The 16,694-nt window shown below is 35.7% G+C and overlaps 1 long non-coding RNA gene and 1 other non-coding gene across 2 annotated transcripts; both read left to right on the forward strand.

Moving 5' to 3' along the window:
* Positions 1 to 9,248: 9,248 nt before the first annotated feature.
* On the forward strand, positions 9,249 to 10,887 carry LOC132254986 (uncharacterized). The gene is made up of 2 exons (XR_009467465.1): positions 9,249 to 9,898; positions 10,188 to 10,887. It is a non-coding gene; the product is annotated as an uncharacterized LOC132254986 (long non-coding RNA).
* MIR172C (microRNA MIR172c) lies at positions 9,678 to 9,815 on the forward strand. The gene has a single exon (NR_127792.1). It is a non-coding gene; the product is annotated as a microRNA MIR172c (primary transcript).
* Positions 10,888 to 16,694: the final 5,807 nt, after the last annotated feature.

The raw sequence follows: 16,694 nt of genomic DNA on the forward strand, positions 1-16,694 counted from the left end.
TGCAATCGAACATAAAAATAAAATAATCAACATAAATGGTACCTTAACGTAATTCACCCAATCATATCTACGTTAATGGATGAAAGAAAATCATTTCACTATATAATAAAAAATATTACAGATATCAAAACCAGAACATTACAAATAATATAATTAGATATAACATTGAATTCTCGAAATATTCTATATTTCCTCATTTTTCGTATCTCTACCCTACTGTTAACTCTCTCGCTATATTGGATATCTCTCAATATTTCTCACATCTTTATTGATCTTGTATAATCTTTATAAACTCATTTTAATCTCATAATCTCTAACAACCTTTCTTATTCTATAAAAAAAAAATATATAATATTACAATAATATATCAACTTGTAAATATTATATATAATATTTTTTATAAAAAAGAAATGTATACTAATTAAGAATTTGTAAACAAAATAAAAAATAAAAAATAAAAAATCTTAATAAAGCACTTATTAAGGAGCGCTCATGGGCCGTTTTATATGATGCCAGCCCATTTCACTAATTGAACAGCGAAGAAAAGTTGGGCCATCCAGAGGCCTACCTGGTTGCATGAAATAAGGTTTATTGGGTTTAAGCCGACACATCTTTACAAGGAAATATGAGTCCAACAGGTCGGAGAAAAGAATGTGTCAACTTTTCAACTGCACGTGGCGGTGACGTCCCGTACGAAAACGACGCAGTCCACCCTTACCTTTTACACGTGTACATTACCACAAGCATCTTCATAAAGCCCATTCAAGAAAAATGGAGGGAAAATGAAGGGTCCAGATTTAAATGCATGTGGTACCACAAAAGTTTCCCGCGCCGACTTGTGGAAGAAGGTCGGTGGAAGTAGGGGCACAATGATCCACGCAGGCACAAAGTGATGACTTTGAGAGGGCCACATAGACTCCACGTCATCGGCGCCTCCTGTTGCTTCCACCTCAAGCCTGGATAATTGAAGGATGGGCTTATGGAGGAAGCCAAAGCCACCCACAATTCTCCACTATATCAGCTGTTGCATGATTGTTGGGTGCCTGTATAAAACAGAAAAACAACACTTTACCACCTATCCTCATTTCATAGCTATCTATCTCTCTCAATGGAGGTGAATGAGGCAGCGGGGGAGGGCTGCAGGACTCCCAGGCACAGTGGGTGTCGCATACCGGCGGCCTTGGCGTGCCCGCCGGCGCCCAAGAAGAAGCCATTTCAGGGGAATAATAAGAAGCAGGAGATGCCCAAGAATGGGTATTTTCAGCCACCGGATCTGGAGGTTCTGTTTGCGATTCCATCGAGGAGGGAAGCTTGTGCGTAACTGGGTGAATTGTAGATAGTGTAATCTACGTATATGATTTATTTATTATCTTTGAGGTCAGGAAACCTGAAAATAATTCAGATTTGGCAAGTGTAGTTGAGGATTGATTGATATACGATAGAGTATTGTTCGATAATTGTAGTCTGTTTTGATGAAGTTAAAAGGGCATGGTGTATGTCTAGCCTGTAGGCAATTCTTGTTTGTCGTGTTGGTTATTTATCGCTATTTGCTTTTTCAGATTCAGAAGCTCTTTCTCTCCCCCTTTGTGGATTTTACTTTTCATGTTATAACTTTTGAGCAGATCTCGGGCCTGGTCTGGGGTCTGAGAGTTGAGGGTCCATTTTCCATTAGAAAGCCCGCTCCATTAGCAGCCCATGTGGGAGGTGGGGCTGGACTTTGATTGAATCAACTCCCTAGCAAAAATGAAGAGGCCCAATGGCTGGGCTGTCAGCATATGGGTAGCCCAGTTGGATATGCCCAAGCCACAACTCTCCACTTTGCATCCCCCTTTAAAACATCCGAGCTCATGATTGGAAGGGAAGGATATATTATTGGGGAGTAATGATTCTGTGGGAGATTATTACCGAGAAATGTTATGAAAGTCATGGCAAGTGGTAACTGGTAAGAGCCTGGAGGATAAGGCCTTGCTGATGGATTTGAGTTATTGTACTAACTCAACGAAGGGCACTTTTGTACTTGACGGGTGTGGGTACGGTGGTTTTACTTGGACATTGGATTCCCCCTATAAAGACCTAATGGATAGGGTCTAGGGTAGGGGGTGGTCCATTGGCTCCACCCTATTATATTGTTCCTAGGCCATGGCTACATCATTGTACGGTCTCCAACTCATTTCACCATAGCAACATCATGAGATTTCAACTATGTACCCGCATCCTGCTGAAAAGGCCTCGCCCAATGCACTGGCCCAAACAGCTTCCTTTAGCTTCATCAGCCAGCCCAAATCACATGCATGCAGAATAGGCATTCACACATGTAACCTATTTGGGTAGTTTTTTTGGTAATCAAAATTTACACACGGAATAAAGAAGACACCATGAATCTTTGATATTTTTTTGGGGTTGAGTGGGGTCTTCGTGTTGGGCCAAGGCAATCCAATCAAATGCAGTAGTAATGATATGGTAGGCTAAATAGAGATGAACCCCTTATCAAAGGGACTAAAAGGCAATTAAATGTCTGTAGGACAGCCCTGAAACACTAGAGAGAAATGATAAAAGGTACCGAGAAATGGCTAAATGTGAAATGATATGGGCTGCCACTTGATGTGTCCTGCCGGTGATTCAGCTTTCTGCTATAATTGTTGGCAAAACTGCTAGGACCAAGTGCTAGCTGACGCCTCTCCTGCTGGTTTTTAATCTTCATGTATGTCCTGTGTCCAGCTCTCAACCAAAAGCTCCCCAAAAGAGAAAACAAAAAGACCATCTCATCTCTCTATTATTAACCACTTCTTCCCTTTGAAGTACATTCATTATTATTAGTTCGATTGTACCGGATGAACTATGTTTTCACTATTTCAGCGTGATTGGGACCACCACCATGGAAACCATGCCAAAAGTTACCCTCCATATCAACAGGCTGGTTCATACCATCAATTCAATCCCAAGCTCAAATCCTCTGAAATTATTATTTTCTTCCAGGACAGGCCCACACCGTCTACATATTTTGAAAAAGAAAAAGAAAAAAAGGAGTTAATAGTACCATCCAAATAGGTTTGTATTCAATGCTGTTGGCTAGGGCTTTAACAGAAGTTAATAGCAAGCTTTCACATGGTAGGAGTGGTGAGAAAATAGAAGGAAGTTGGTACACTTAAGGCAGTTTCTTTTAAGGCACTACCCTTGCATGCATGCATGTGTTTTGCCAGTAAAATTTTAGTAAATTGCCATGAATACATGGGCTCAAAGGAGAATTAGTCAAACCGCAGGTATAACACTATGACTTTTTCTTATATTATTCCAATAGGATCTTGACGCGTGCCTATGTACATCATCCATCTCTCGTTAAGAGAGAGAGAGAGAGAGAGTTCACTCAACTGACAGCTTATTAGACATTTTATCAGATGAGATCAAATGAGTTGGTGGTCCTCAACTGATCGATCATCACATCAGATGGAGCTAAGGGAGCTCTAGGGGTCAGGCTGATAGGGAGATGATCAGAGAAGAAATTTAATTGGTGGCGGAGTCATTTCTCACATTTCCTTTTGCGTTGCATGGCATCATCACACACTAAAACCCCATCAATTGATGCAGTTTGTGAGACTGAAAGAGGGGGACAGCATATGCTTACACCTACTCCAAGGCATACGGGAAAGAGAGAGGACCAAAATAGCAACTCGATCCATCCCATGGACCATGCATGAGACGGAGCTTGTTTTTCTCACGAACGCATAAGCCCTCAACAATCTTTCAGTCTCAACTTCACCACCCAGATTCCTCCGAGTAAACCCGATCTTTCTCCTCTCTCGATAAGATGTTAATTTTATTTTGAACTCAAGGACATAAACACGAATACCCAAAAATTCTTCATTATTTACAATCATAACTTGGATTTGGATTTGTCTCGGTAATTACGAAACCCAGAACCCCTGCAACAAGTTGGGGAAATAATGGTTGTTTGGATGCTTTGGAGCTCTGTCCTGGTACTGAGACTGGAATTGAATTACTGACCACCTTTGAAATTAATCTTTAGGTGGTGAGGGAGGACGAGGAAAGCAAAGAAAAAGTCGAATTTAAAGAAGGGTGGGGAAAGACATTAAGATAGAGTGGGTGGGAGAAATAAAGTAACTGAAAGAAGGCTATACCATCAGTAGGCTGAGGACATTGGAATTTCCATTTGGAGTAAGCTATGGTTGCAGTTACTGCAACATAGCACCTGTTGTGTAGTATCCAAGCCTATCTTCAGTCTTCAGCGAAATTTCCGGGTAATATTTGACAAATCATTTCAGTGCTGTTTAATCTTCCCAACGACCAAACAAAAGCACATTAGGGTTTCACTGGTTCTACCCGAAGAAGAAGACAAGAAAGTATGAACTGTATTGATTCATTAAAAACACTAATAGGCATTTAGAAGAAGGAGCTTGAGCTCGGATGATGCAATGTTACTCGATAGGAAATTAATTAGGGGTGAATGCATCAGTCAATTTGAATACTGAAAATTGAAAAAAAAAACTACGTATATACAGTTGAATGACAGTGACCCAGCACCTTTCTTTCTAATAAATTGAGCACTTTTATAATTGTGTTTATGAAGTTGTTAGGCAATAGAATTAGTCCAATCTAGTTGAATAAGGGCTTTCTGTGGTTAATTTATAGGGCCTATGTCACTATGATATATAGTGATGGCATTATAATAATCATTTTCCTTAATTTAAAAAAAGAAGGGGATGAAAAGAACAGTCCAGTTGTCATGGTTAGATATTATTTAGAAAATATCTAACTGATAACGAGCAATGACCCACTCACAGGAACGAGATATTTATCTGGAAATAATGGAAAAACTTGCTTGGGAATAGCACAAGGGTGATGAAGATCAGAATGGTCCGGTTTTATATATCTAAATCAGGTGTTGGTGAAGGAGTAATAGCAGCTTTTAATTGGTTTTGAAAGGAGGAAAAAGGCTGTTGGCCACGAGAAAAGCACGTAGCCCCCACTCGTGTAAAAAGAAGATCTGAAGCAAATCCATGACTTAAGGGTACAGTAGGTTTTCTTCTACACTCTCTTAATCTTAGTGATGCTTACATGAACTTGGTTGAAACTTGAGAGAGACACTTATGATCGACCCTTTTGTTTGTTTCTTTCCCACATTTGAGCTGGGAGCATGTGATGATGATGAAGAGGACGATCCATGTCACCCCCCCTCTCTCTAAAGCTTTTTTGTATTTTTATTATTGGGTTTTCAAAAGTGAAAAAGAGGGTGTGATTTGACACACCAGTGAGGAGACTTGAGTAAAACCTGATTTAAAAACCTAGTTCTGTTTAGGGCTAGGGCTCAAAGGTTCCCCAGGAGAGAATTATTGTAGTTGTTATTGTTTTAGACATCTAAGCAAAGCACAATGGTAACTGTCAAAAGATTAGCTCCTTCCCCCCAAGTTCATAGGCCTCCTCCTTGTACCCCAACTTTGAAGTTCTCAATTTCAGTTATACATATATCCACATGCCTTATCTTTACTAAATTGTCTGGACATAGCATGACAATCAAATTTCCCTTGCCTTGGTGATAATTTGTGATAAAATCAGACAATTCTACATAATATAATTCATGTGTTGTGCCCTATCATAAGAATTTAAAAATACAATTAATCATATGCACCATAAAGGTTGGGAGTAGCATGTTGGAAGAATAAAGTCAATAGCTGCTGATGCTCATTTTGTTATATATGTGACTAATGGAATGACAGCATATCAACTAAAGCTAAGTCAAATCATTAGATAATCTCTTCTATCATGACTTAGCAATTTTTTTTTTTAATTAACATGAGGAGATATCCACTTGCAATAATCATATAGCCTTATACTTCTAATCCTAATATGGGATCTTTCTGGTGCCCAAGTTGCAGCTGCCTATTCATTTGATTGAGATTGCTGAATTGTTTCCTAAGGTGGTCAAATTGATGGCAAACTATAGGTAGCTTATAAAACCCTCTATCTATGATCCAGAAAATGCCCCTGATAATATGTTTTTGAGTCTCACTTATCCTAATTGAGGGCTGATGAGAACAAACAATTCAATGGAAAGAGTTTTAGATCTTTCTGCTATGAGAGAACTTACCGTTAATAGTAGATAAAGCTGCTAGGAATGATACCCATATCATTTTTCCTTCTCTACCCCACACCGGACTTCATCACATGCCAGAATATTTCCTTACTGAAAAAGAAAATTTTCCTATTTTAGGAGAAGAAAAACAAAATTCTGACCCTAAAAGAAGAAACAGTTTGAAAATAATTCTACCCAGGTTGTTTTAGGTTGTCTTCACTCCCATTTTTCCAAACCAAGCAAGAACTCTGACCTAATCTTTTTTCAAGCATTCAAAAGAAAACATGCATACATATTTTGAATAGGATTTTGAAGGACTCATCACGATTTAAAAACAAGTTGCGGAGTTGGAGATATTCAAAAGGGGATTGGTGGGTGTGACTATGAACCAGCCAAGCTGTCGAAGCCTCGAAGATTGAAGAGAGGAGTGTCAAAGGAGTTAGTGGCCTGACGCGTGGAATAGTGGAAAAAGGGGGGAGTTTCTGACTAAAAAAGAGTAGTGGTATTATTATGGTACACGGTCATCAAAGTAAATCCAGGGAGAGCAGTTTGTACGAGGAGGATGTGTGGGCTATGCTCCACTACTCCGTGTTCGACGCTTGTCACTCTTCTGCGCCTTTCTCCTCCATTCCGTACAGTTGCAGCCCCATCAATGTCACGTCCTCATCTCTTTCCCCTCCATCTACATGCGTGGTTCTGGTTTCTGTTTATATATTATCTGCTTTTATTTACAGTGAATACCCTCTATGAACCCTCTGAATTACCAACTTGTCCAGGGGCGTCTCCTTAAATGAATGAAAGATTAAAGTTTCCAATGGCCTCCTGGTCCAAGGATGCTCCCCAAGGGCTTTTCAGGTCACCCCTTCAGTACAAATAGTATATATTAAGGGTATATTGATATTCTCATTCATATGTATCTAAAAGGAAAAAGATTCACTAAAAGCTTTCTTGACTATTTGTTGAAAATTCAGAATGGATGTTTATATGCTTGTGATAATATTCCTCCAGCTGCCATGGATGCTTCCATTTCAAACACTCCATGATTTATGTTTTGAGCATTGCTATATCTTGTGCCTAATGTGGCGGACATCCTTAGGCCATTTCGCTTTCCTCCTCCTAAACCAGGGCCTAACATGTCTGCACATTAGTGGAATTGGTGAAATTACCCCATCGGAACATTAATCTTCAACTTTTGTTCATCACTTTGTGAAGACTATTGAGGTGAAGCTTAGAACAGTTTCCATGGATTTAGCTTTGAACAATGTGGCAATTGATCCCTGGGGAAGTGTTTTAATTTTCCATAGTAATTAGTAAGAAATTGGATGAACTAAATTTGGTTTGCTTCTAATAGCATTTAATAAGTTGATAAGGAGCCAATATCACAATATGTTTCATATTGGAGATATGTTTGATTACTGAGAAAACAAAAAGGGAAAAGAAGTCATCTGAAGTATAATTCACTTGTTTAATTTCTATTAACTATGGAGGGACAATTAAGATTCTCATTCTTAATTACATGTTAAATCATATTTGCTTAACCTAATGATTCAAACTTATCTTAATTGCCATAATTATATTATCAACATATTTTGTCTTTCTTGTTGAAAATAACAATATTAATGCGTCTCTCCTAAGTCGCGCCTTTTTGCAGGTAGTGCGCATGCGGCGTATGCAAATAGTAGCGAGTCATGATACGAATTTGTATAAAAAGATTCAATCATGTGATCTTATGTTAAACCCACTAAACATTTGAATGCAAAGAACTTTCCCTTTTGTTTAGGTCAGGTGATTTGCACAGTAATTTATAAGAAGGGTAGTACTGTGGAAGCATAAAATAGTGTTGCTGTGGCAGAAACCAAATAGGTAATTTAGAGAGACTTCAATTTCAATGCTGCAAAGTTAGCCTTTCAAAGAAGCGAAAGAAGAACGGTATAAGGATTTGAGAAGGTTGAAAAGGGACCACTTCAAATTTGGTGGTGTATCACCTAAATTTAATTGTGACAAGTATGGCTGAAAATTAATGGATTGTAGTTTGAACAGTAAGAATTAAGGCATAATAGGCTTTACTATAGGAGAAAGAGGTGTTTATATCTAAAACAAAAATGAAAAACAGTTTCTAGCTAGTAAAACACTTAGCTCAAATGTGTTTACAAGCAAACACATTCTCAGAAAAACAGAAGGATTACTTAGAGATGATTGGAAACTGCACCAACAAGATACTTATTTTGGCCTTTGAAGAAAGGCAGGAAATGTAGAGAATAAGCAGAATTATGGTCCTGAAGATTGATCAGTTATCCCAAAATCTCAGCATTATCATTTACCAATGAGTCAATGTTGCCAACAAAACAAAGGGTAACCTTACAGGAAGGTTTTATAAATTCATTGTATTGGACATTGGATGTTACCTGTCTTGCAGAATGAGGACTGAAGAAACTTACAAGCATAAAATGATGAAAGGAAATGACTTATTTAGAGAAAAAAAATAGATGGAATTTCTTCTTAAAAAGAAAATCTGAAGTGTTCTAGCTATATGGGGAGGAACATATGCATGGGCTACTTCCAATAACAAAAAGATCCAATCATCCAAGGCACTAAAGGATTAAGAGTGTAGAACCTGATCATGTGGGAGGAGGAAGGTTATTATGTGAGTGGTTTTTCTAAGAGAAATTCATAGATAGCGTACATGTCTTGGCAAAACAAAATCTAAAATGCGCTAGAGAGACACCAAAACTTAAAAGAGAACTATATTTGGCCATTAACTTGCAACAGTTAGCCCAGGAAAAAGCTTAAGAAGGAGCCATAAATGGGAACTGAGGGATGATGACAAGGAACCAAAAAACCCTAGAAGAGGGCACCTCTCTTGATATTTTGGCGGTCAGGGCCCTGTCAATTCCGCCCACTAGAAATACTTGTAGGGGACGCAACATATCCTCCAAACCTAAACGCCAACATTACCGGGCAAGTTTTCATTTTCCATTCTCAGATGCTATTATTCCCTTGACATCTGTGGAAGAGAGCTAGGTCAGTGAGGATTAAAGGATTTGGTAAATTTGGTACCTAGGATTGCGATGTATAACTGTTGTGGGTACACCAGCACTCCTCTCTCCTCACATATCTCTCAGTACCAACCAATCCTCCTCTCTCCTATTCATTACTCATAATCATCTCTTCCCACTTGTGAACCTCTATATATTTATACCCTTAACACCTTCAATCCTCAAATATTACCGCATTCTCTAGCTCTTCCCTCTTGTCCCTCCTTTAGTCCTTTGCTCAGATACTATTAGCTTTTCTCTTCACATTCTCTCATCTTTTTCAAGTTTTTGATTGTGGGTACATGTATAGAGTACCGTAGAATAGCTTTTCTACCAAGTGGGTCTTGTTTATTTGATAAGCTGAGATATGGTTTTGAAGCGTTCTGCTGTCCTTCCTTGCATTTGCCTTTACTTTTTCCTTCATAGAATGTGGTCTTGAGGTTAGGGCTAGGTTCCTTCTTCCTTTACATCTCTTTTTACTCGTTTTCTTTCTTTATTCCTTTACTTTTGCATGGATTCATATGATGAAAGAAGATCTCAAGACACCAGTCACTGTTTGCGGATGGAGCATCATCAAGATTCACAAGTATTGAGACTCAGTGCGTGGTGGTGATGGTGACTTTTGTGGTCCCTTCCTACACTCCGATGGCTCTTTGATGTGGGAATCTTGATGATGCTGCAGCGGCAATAAATGGCTAATTTTTATATAAATCATCTCCAAAACCACAAAACAGTTGCAGAAGATCGAGGACGGTGCCCATCATGACAATATCAGGTTCGAACAATGAAGGCAGAACTTGTTAATTATTCTGCAAAAACCCTATTCTTTATCTTAAAATCTCTATATATTATCCCAAAAAAAAAAAAAAAGGTCTCGAAACTGCTGCTTCTCTTGGAAGTGTTTCATCTGTTTATGCTGTTACAGGCAGTCGAGACTCAGATATGGTTAGGGTTTTTTGTCAGTTAACCCTAAGTTGCACCAGGTTTGAGCTAGACTGTTTGGGTCATGATCCAAGGGGTAGTATGTTGTATTTTCCATGTGTTAACTGGAGTTTTTATTTCAGTGATGACGGATGTAGTGGCTTCTCTGACCTTTCCTCAAAAGTTTTGCTGTACTAGAACCACCTGGGCACAGTAGGTATGTCTGTACTACTATCTCTCTCTCTCGTGTGCAAGGACAAATGAGATAATCATGGTGTGCTTTTATTTCATGGACATTAAGGGTTCTTAGTTTCCTCGCTTTTCTTCTTCATTTTCTGTCTCTAGATCTTAATCCTATTTATCTCTCTATTTCAGCTTTCAGCTCAGACACCAGCTTTTCTCACAAATATATTTGATGTGTTTGGAATCCGTATGAAGTCTCACATACAATCATTTTTATAACTGCCGTACATAATGAAAATCATGGAGTTTTGACTGCCTTCTGGAAACTTGAATGTGACTCTCAACTATACCCCATCTGGATGTGCCATTTCCCAGATTTGATTTCCAGTTCCTTTCCAAAATGCCAATTTCCACTTCAACAATTTTTGAAAGTCTACATTAAGAGGATCCCTCACTAACTTCTTTATTTAGCTATTTGGGAAGATGTGGGAAAGTTTTGGATTCCCTTGTTTTCACAAGGCAATTATTTTCCATCAGATCTGCAGTTTTCATGTATGAAGTGTGTAGGTGTGAGGAGAAGCACTCACTCTGATATTGGCTCCTTGAGGGTCTTGTAAAGTTACATTTTAATATCATTTAAGCAGATCAATTAGACCATTATGTGTGATCTTCTCTTACACAATGATGAGATTTATGCCCCCTTAAAGCTGTTGATCAATCTATCAATAGTGACCATAGAGGTCTCTCACACTCTTGCTATATTGGTCTTTTCAAGTAAATATCATACAGGCATGAACGTTCCTTGGATTTGAATCTCAAATTGTGGTTGAGTGCAAAGGTGAAAGGAAGATAGAGCTCAAGGGTTTTATTGATGACTGATTTATTTAAATAGAAGCAAGATCTTGGGTGTCATTTTAGGGTTATATAACCAGATAGCTTGGTTGTGTAATCTCATTCTAATTAGTCTAGGGATCTAATATTGATGAAAGATTGGTATAGTGTGTTGATTTTTGTTCCAATACTTCTGATTTAGGCCTTGGATAATGTACTTAAGAATGATCTCCACCTTCAAATCACTGTAAAAATGGAAACATATGATTTTCCCAATTGCTTTTCAGAAAAACTTCTTCATAGAATATGTCATGCCAGTTCAAAATTTTTTGCAAAATCATATCACTGAAATCTTTATTTCTTTGTATTTTTCTTCAGCATTTTCTCTTCTTTTGCCTGTCTGGAAGATGAACTGCTTTACTACTTAGATTTTTCCACACTTCAAAACATTTGGGATGAAAGGCAAGAAAAATTGCAAACATGTGCAAGCGCTTTGTGGAACTGCTTCTTTGATTATAGTACAGCTACATGTGATATTATTTTTATACAATATCAAAAGACATTCTGCACCATATTCTAGTACTTGCTGACCTCGCTTTAGTACTAAATCATCATTTTCCTTCCTACGAAATCATTAAGCATTGCACTACAGGGAATTAGTGACAGCTCTTATGCTAGAGAATGACTATTTCTTCTGCTGCCAAAAATGGTTATATCATTTATAATCTTATTACTTTCCAAAGTAATAATTCCCATTTTCTCTGCTAGAAAACTATATCCCAAGTTTTCCTATCTTCCCCAACCTAAGGACACCGTCCCTGTGAGTAGCGTGACAGTTACTGACATACACATGTCCACAAAATTCTGCATAATTGTCAGGTCTGAAGATTCGGCCCAGAGCTGGCTGGCTCCAAGGACATAGATATATATTCTACTACTTGAGAAGCAGTGATGCTGTCTATGGACTATGTGTCTTACGATTCAGAATAGGACCCTCTTCTTACACCACAAAATGGCAAAATACTAAAATATCTACGTATTTTTACCATTTTTTTTAAACGGAGGGACTCCCTGACATTTTCTCAAACATATAACGTGCTTGACAACTTAAGGCAGCAATCGTCTTGTTGGGCCTTGAACTAGCTTGTGGGCTTGGCATTCCCTGGGGCCCATCAATTTTCATTCACTGTGAAGCCCAAAATTCCCACAATAGACTTCTCCATGAGGCTCGGTGGGCCGGATTGCCCCAATCTGATACAGCTGCTTAGAGGAATGCTGCACAACCACACAAGTAATTGAAATTTGAAATTAAATAGGATTGTTTCTCTTAATAATTATTATATAATTAAACAGGATCTTCTTCAATCATTAGACCACAAAATCACAAGTATAAAAATTAAAATAACCCAAATTCAATCATCCTAGAGGATTTGTTGCTTATCCAAATCAAGTCTGGGCTGATTTAGATTTGGACAGCCCTCCAGAAAAAGTACTTAAATTTAGACAAAAATATAGGGAACGATGTCTAATGTTCCCCCCCACACACCCCTTAGGTATTCCACTGCAGTTGATACGTGAATGATTATGCCCAAACCTTCATCACACCACAACTTCGAAAATATTCCACATGGACGCATGTGACCCTCCAAACTATATTCTCGTATCAGACCATAAATCAAAGGTTTAAATCCTTTGACTTGACCGCATATTAACTTGTGGCCTATGCCATGCACACGTCGTTATAGTAATTAATAATGTAAAACTGACCACCCCATGATCCTAGATACCATCTCTTCATTGATGAAGGAAAGCAAAAATACCCGGATAGCAGAATAGCGGGATATGAATATGCCGCTCACCCATGAGCACGGCGGACTTTAAGGAAGCTGCTCCTCGGCATCCAGTTATGTTACGTGAATTATCGACAGAAAGTAATGTAGGATTTGAGTTCATGGAATTTGTAACGGCCCGGCGAAAACCTTGCCCGAATGGAGTGAAATGTTGGTGTGTCTGTTCATGGAAGGGGGACTGGAATTTGAAGGAAGGCAGAGGCTTTAGAGGAAGGAGATGGAGTTTAGTGTAAGAGGTGTCTAAATGCAATTGATCGTAGTACAAGAGGCAATTAATTTGGAGATGAAGTCTAAGTAGACGATTTGTTCTAGTTTGCATCAATACATCCAATATGGACAAATTGAAGCTTCAATTAAACTCATGTTCATGGCGACATGCACAGAGCTTACGTTTTGGTAATTTTAATTTAAAAAGGAAAAAAATAAAAAATAAATAAATAAGAAAATCGAAATGATTGAGTTTGTATAGAGGAGTTGACGGTTGAGCCGGAGAGACTTTTGGTCTGAACGACCGGAGACAGAACCCAACCATTGTGCCAACCGACACGTGTACAAAAGGCACTAACTACTAAAAGTCTCTACAAAACTGGGGCCCACTCTGGAATGTAACGGCTACCATGTTGATCATGTGATTCGACCTATTCTATGTATGTAGCAACGTTACTCTTCTTTTTTTATACTTTTATTTTTGTTTTTTTCCCATCTTTGTTTTTCTCTACTAATTAAAAGATATTTTAATAATATAAAATATATGTCTACCAGAACAAATTCCAATTAAAAAAAATTATTATATGTAACAAAAATAACATTTTTTTAATATTTATTCAAATATGGCAATTGCAAATCCACATCACTCTTTCAAATATGAATTAAAATTGTCTTTTAAAACATAACTTCAGTTTAAATTATTTAATTGAACTTCGTAGATTAATACAAATTTAAAAAAAAAAATTTAATTTAATTTTTTTTTAAAAATCCAAATTAAAGGATATGTTATATATGTAATGCAACAAGTGGTGGGAGTATGACTAGAGCTCCGTCTTACTACTTTAAAAGCACTTCTTTTGTTTGAAAATAAGCTTATGACTCATGAGCGATGATGGTCTGTAAAGGCAAACAAGATACATAAGATAATTAAAATATATATATATATATAAATCTCAACTTTAAGTTTTATTTTTATTTATTTAAAAATATTTTAAAATATATACATTATTTCATAAATTATATATTTATTTCCTAAAATGACTTTTTATTTGTTAGGATAATAATATCAATTAACAATTTTTTAAAATTGATAAAAATTAAAAATTAAAATTGAAAAGCTTTAAAGCTAAAAATATAAAAATAAAATATTAACTTTCACTATGTTAAATGATACCAATAAAAAAAAAATAGATATCGAGAAAAAGTTGAAAATATAATAACAGTTAATATTTTATTTTTGAACGTTTTTAAGTTTTTTGGTTTCAAAATTATATTTAATTTTTAAGTATTTTAGTTTTAATTGTATTTTTAATTTTTAAAATTTCTTATTTTATTGGTTGATGTCAACTAATAAAAATTGTATTCAATTTTATTAAAAAAAAAAGAGAAGATAAGTATATTTATATAATACAATATTTAAAATCAATATTAATTAGAGAATTATAAAGATTTTATTTATCACTAGGATAATTTTTTCAAAATGATTTGTATCTAATATTATATAATAAAATAATTATAATATATTTATTTATAAGATATTTTTATTAAATTAAAATGATAAATTATTTTTTTGATAATTTTATTTAATATTATTGAATAAAATAGTATTTCAATAAATAAATATCTTACTTATGAAAAAGTATATATATTTTAAGATATTTTTAAATAAACGAATGTAAAACTAATTTACAAAAATTGAAGTTATTTTTTTTATCAAATTAATGAGTAAAAGTAAAACTCACTTTTCCCTATGATTAAAAAGTGTTTCAATTTTTATTTTTTATTTTTTAAGTTATTGATAATTTTTTGGTTTAAATGATATATATTTTACAAAAAAAATTCTTTCATATAAGCTTTTTCTAATGTAATTATGATAAGGATTAACTTGTTTTCCGTGATAAGGATCTCTTAGTTTATTGAGTAACTAAGAATGAAAATATTAGTTTAAACCACAATCGAGATTGTTATTGCCCTAACAATGACAACTCTAGACCATTGAGTTAACACTTATATTTGGGTTAACACCTATATTTATTTTAAATGTTGTTGACTTGAATTAAACTTTTGACTCCACCACTAGTTTAGATGGTTATATCAATAATTTGACTATACAGATATATCAAGATATATGGAAAATTTAGATGAAACTAAAATTAATCAAAAATCATTAAAATATTTTAAAAAAAATTATAAAAGCATTAATATATTGATTAAAATTGATATATGAATGATATAATTTATAATATTAGATAATATTTGAAACTACATTTAATGTTAAAATGACAATTTATCTATTTTATAATATATGTATAATTATTATATTTATGTTAAATTCATGATTTTTGTACCTTCAATAATAAATTAAATGGAATTTGTAAATAAATAAAAATAGTATATTTATTAAAACTTTATTTTAATATTTCATTTTTAAAATACATATAAAATTGAAGCATAAATATAAAATATATTAAATGTGGGCTAATATAATAAGTAAAGGCCTGGGCTGGTTTTTTAACCTTACGACCACGTTCGAGTCCCCACACCGCAAAATTCTCCATTTGTTACTTTGACCCAACGACTTTTGCTGGTTTGACCGTGCTTTGATGAGTTGTCATTTCCTAAATGGACACTTAAGCCTTGGTTGCTCAGTGTACTCCACTACTGAACCAAATTCTCATATTCAAGTCTTGCACATTTCTAAATGGACAGCAGCAATGCAAGAAGAGTATAAGGCCCTTATTCATAACAAAACATGGTCACTTATGCCTTTACCCTTAACTAGAATGTCATTGGTTGTAAGTGGGCTTTCAGGTTAAAGAAAAATTTAGATGGATCAATTCAAAGGCATAAAGCTCACTTGGTTGCAAAGGGTTCACTCAAAGACCTAGCTTGGATTCTAGTGATGCATTTAGCCCTATTGTAAAGGCAATAGCCATTAGTATTATACTTGCTCTTGCAGTTCACTACAACTAGCCACTTCGACAAGTCGACATCAATAATGTCTTCTTATATGGTGATCTCACTAGGTCGGTGTTTATGCAACAACCTCTTGACTTTGATAATGCAACTACTCTCACATATGTTTATAAGTTGAATAGCATCCTTTATGGCCTCAAATAGGCATTAAGAGTCTAGTTCATCAAGTTCACATCAATATTGACTATATTGGGTTTCAAAGCATTTAAGTCAGACTCTTCACTAATAATTATGCCTTTCAAGGCAACTTAATTTTCTTATTTATGTTGATGTCATAGTTGTGATAAGTAACAACATTCAACTTATTTCAAAGTTCATTTCTAATCTTTATCATTAGTTTGCACTCAAAGATATAGGCTAGTTTCATCACTTTCTTAGGATTGAGGTAACTCAACATAGTACAAGACTTCATCTCACTCAAACTAAGTATATTGAGAGTCTTCTAACCAAGACTCAAATGATTGAAGCAACACCAATAGTAACACTATGTCTCACTTCTTTTCAATTATCTCAATATGATGACGCTTGAAAATGCAACATCCTACAAAAGTGTAGTAGATGCACTTCAATATCTAACACTCACTCATGTAGAAATTGCTTTTG

This window comes from Vitis vinifera, chromosome 13 (genome assembly GCF_030704535.1).
Source record: "Vitis vinifera cultivar Pinot Noir 40024 chromosome 13, ASM3070453v1".
NCBI classification, from domain to species: Eukaryota; Viridiplantae; Streptophyta; class Magnoliopsida; order Vitales; family Vitaceae; genus Vitis; species Vitis vinifera.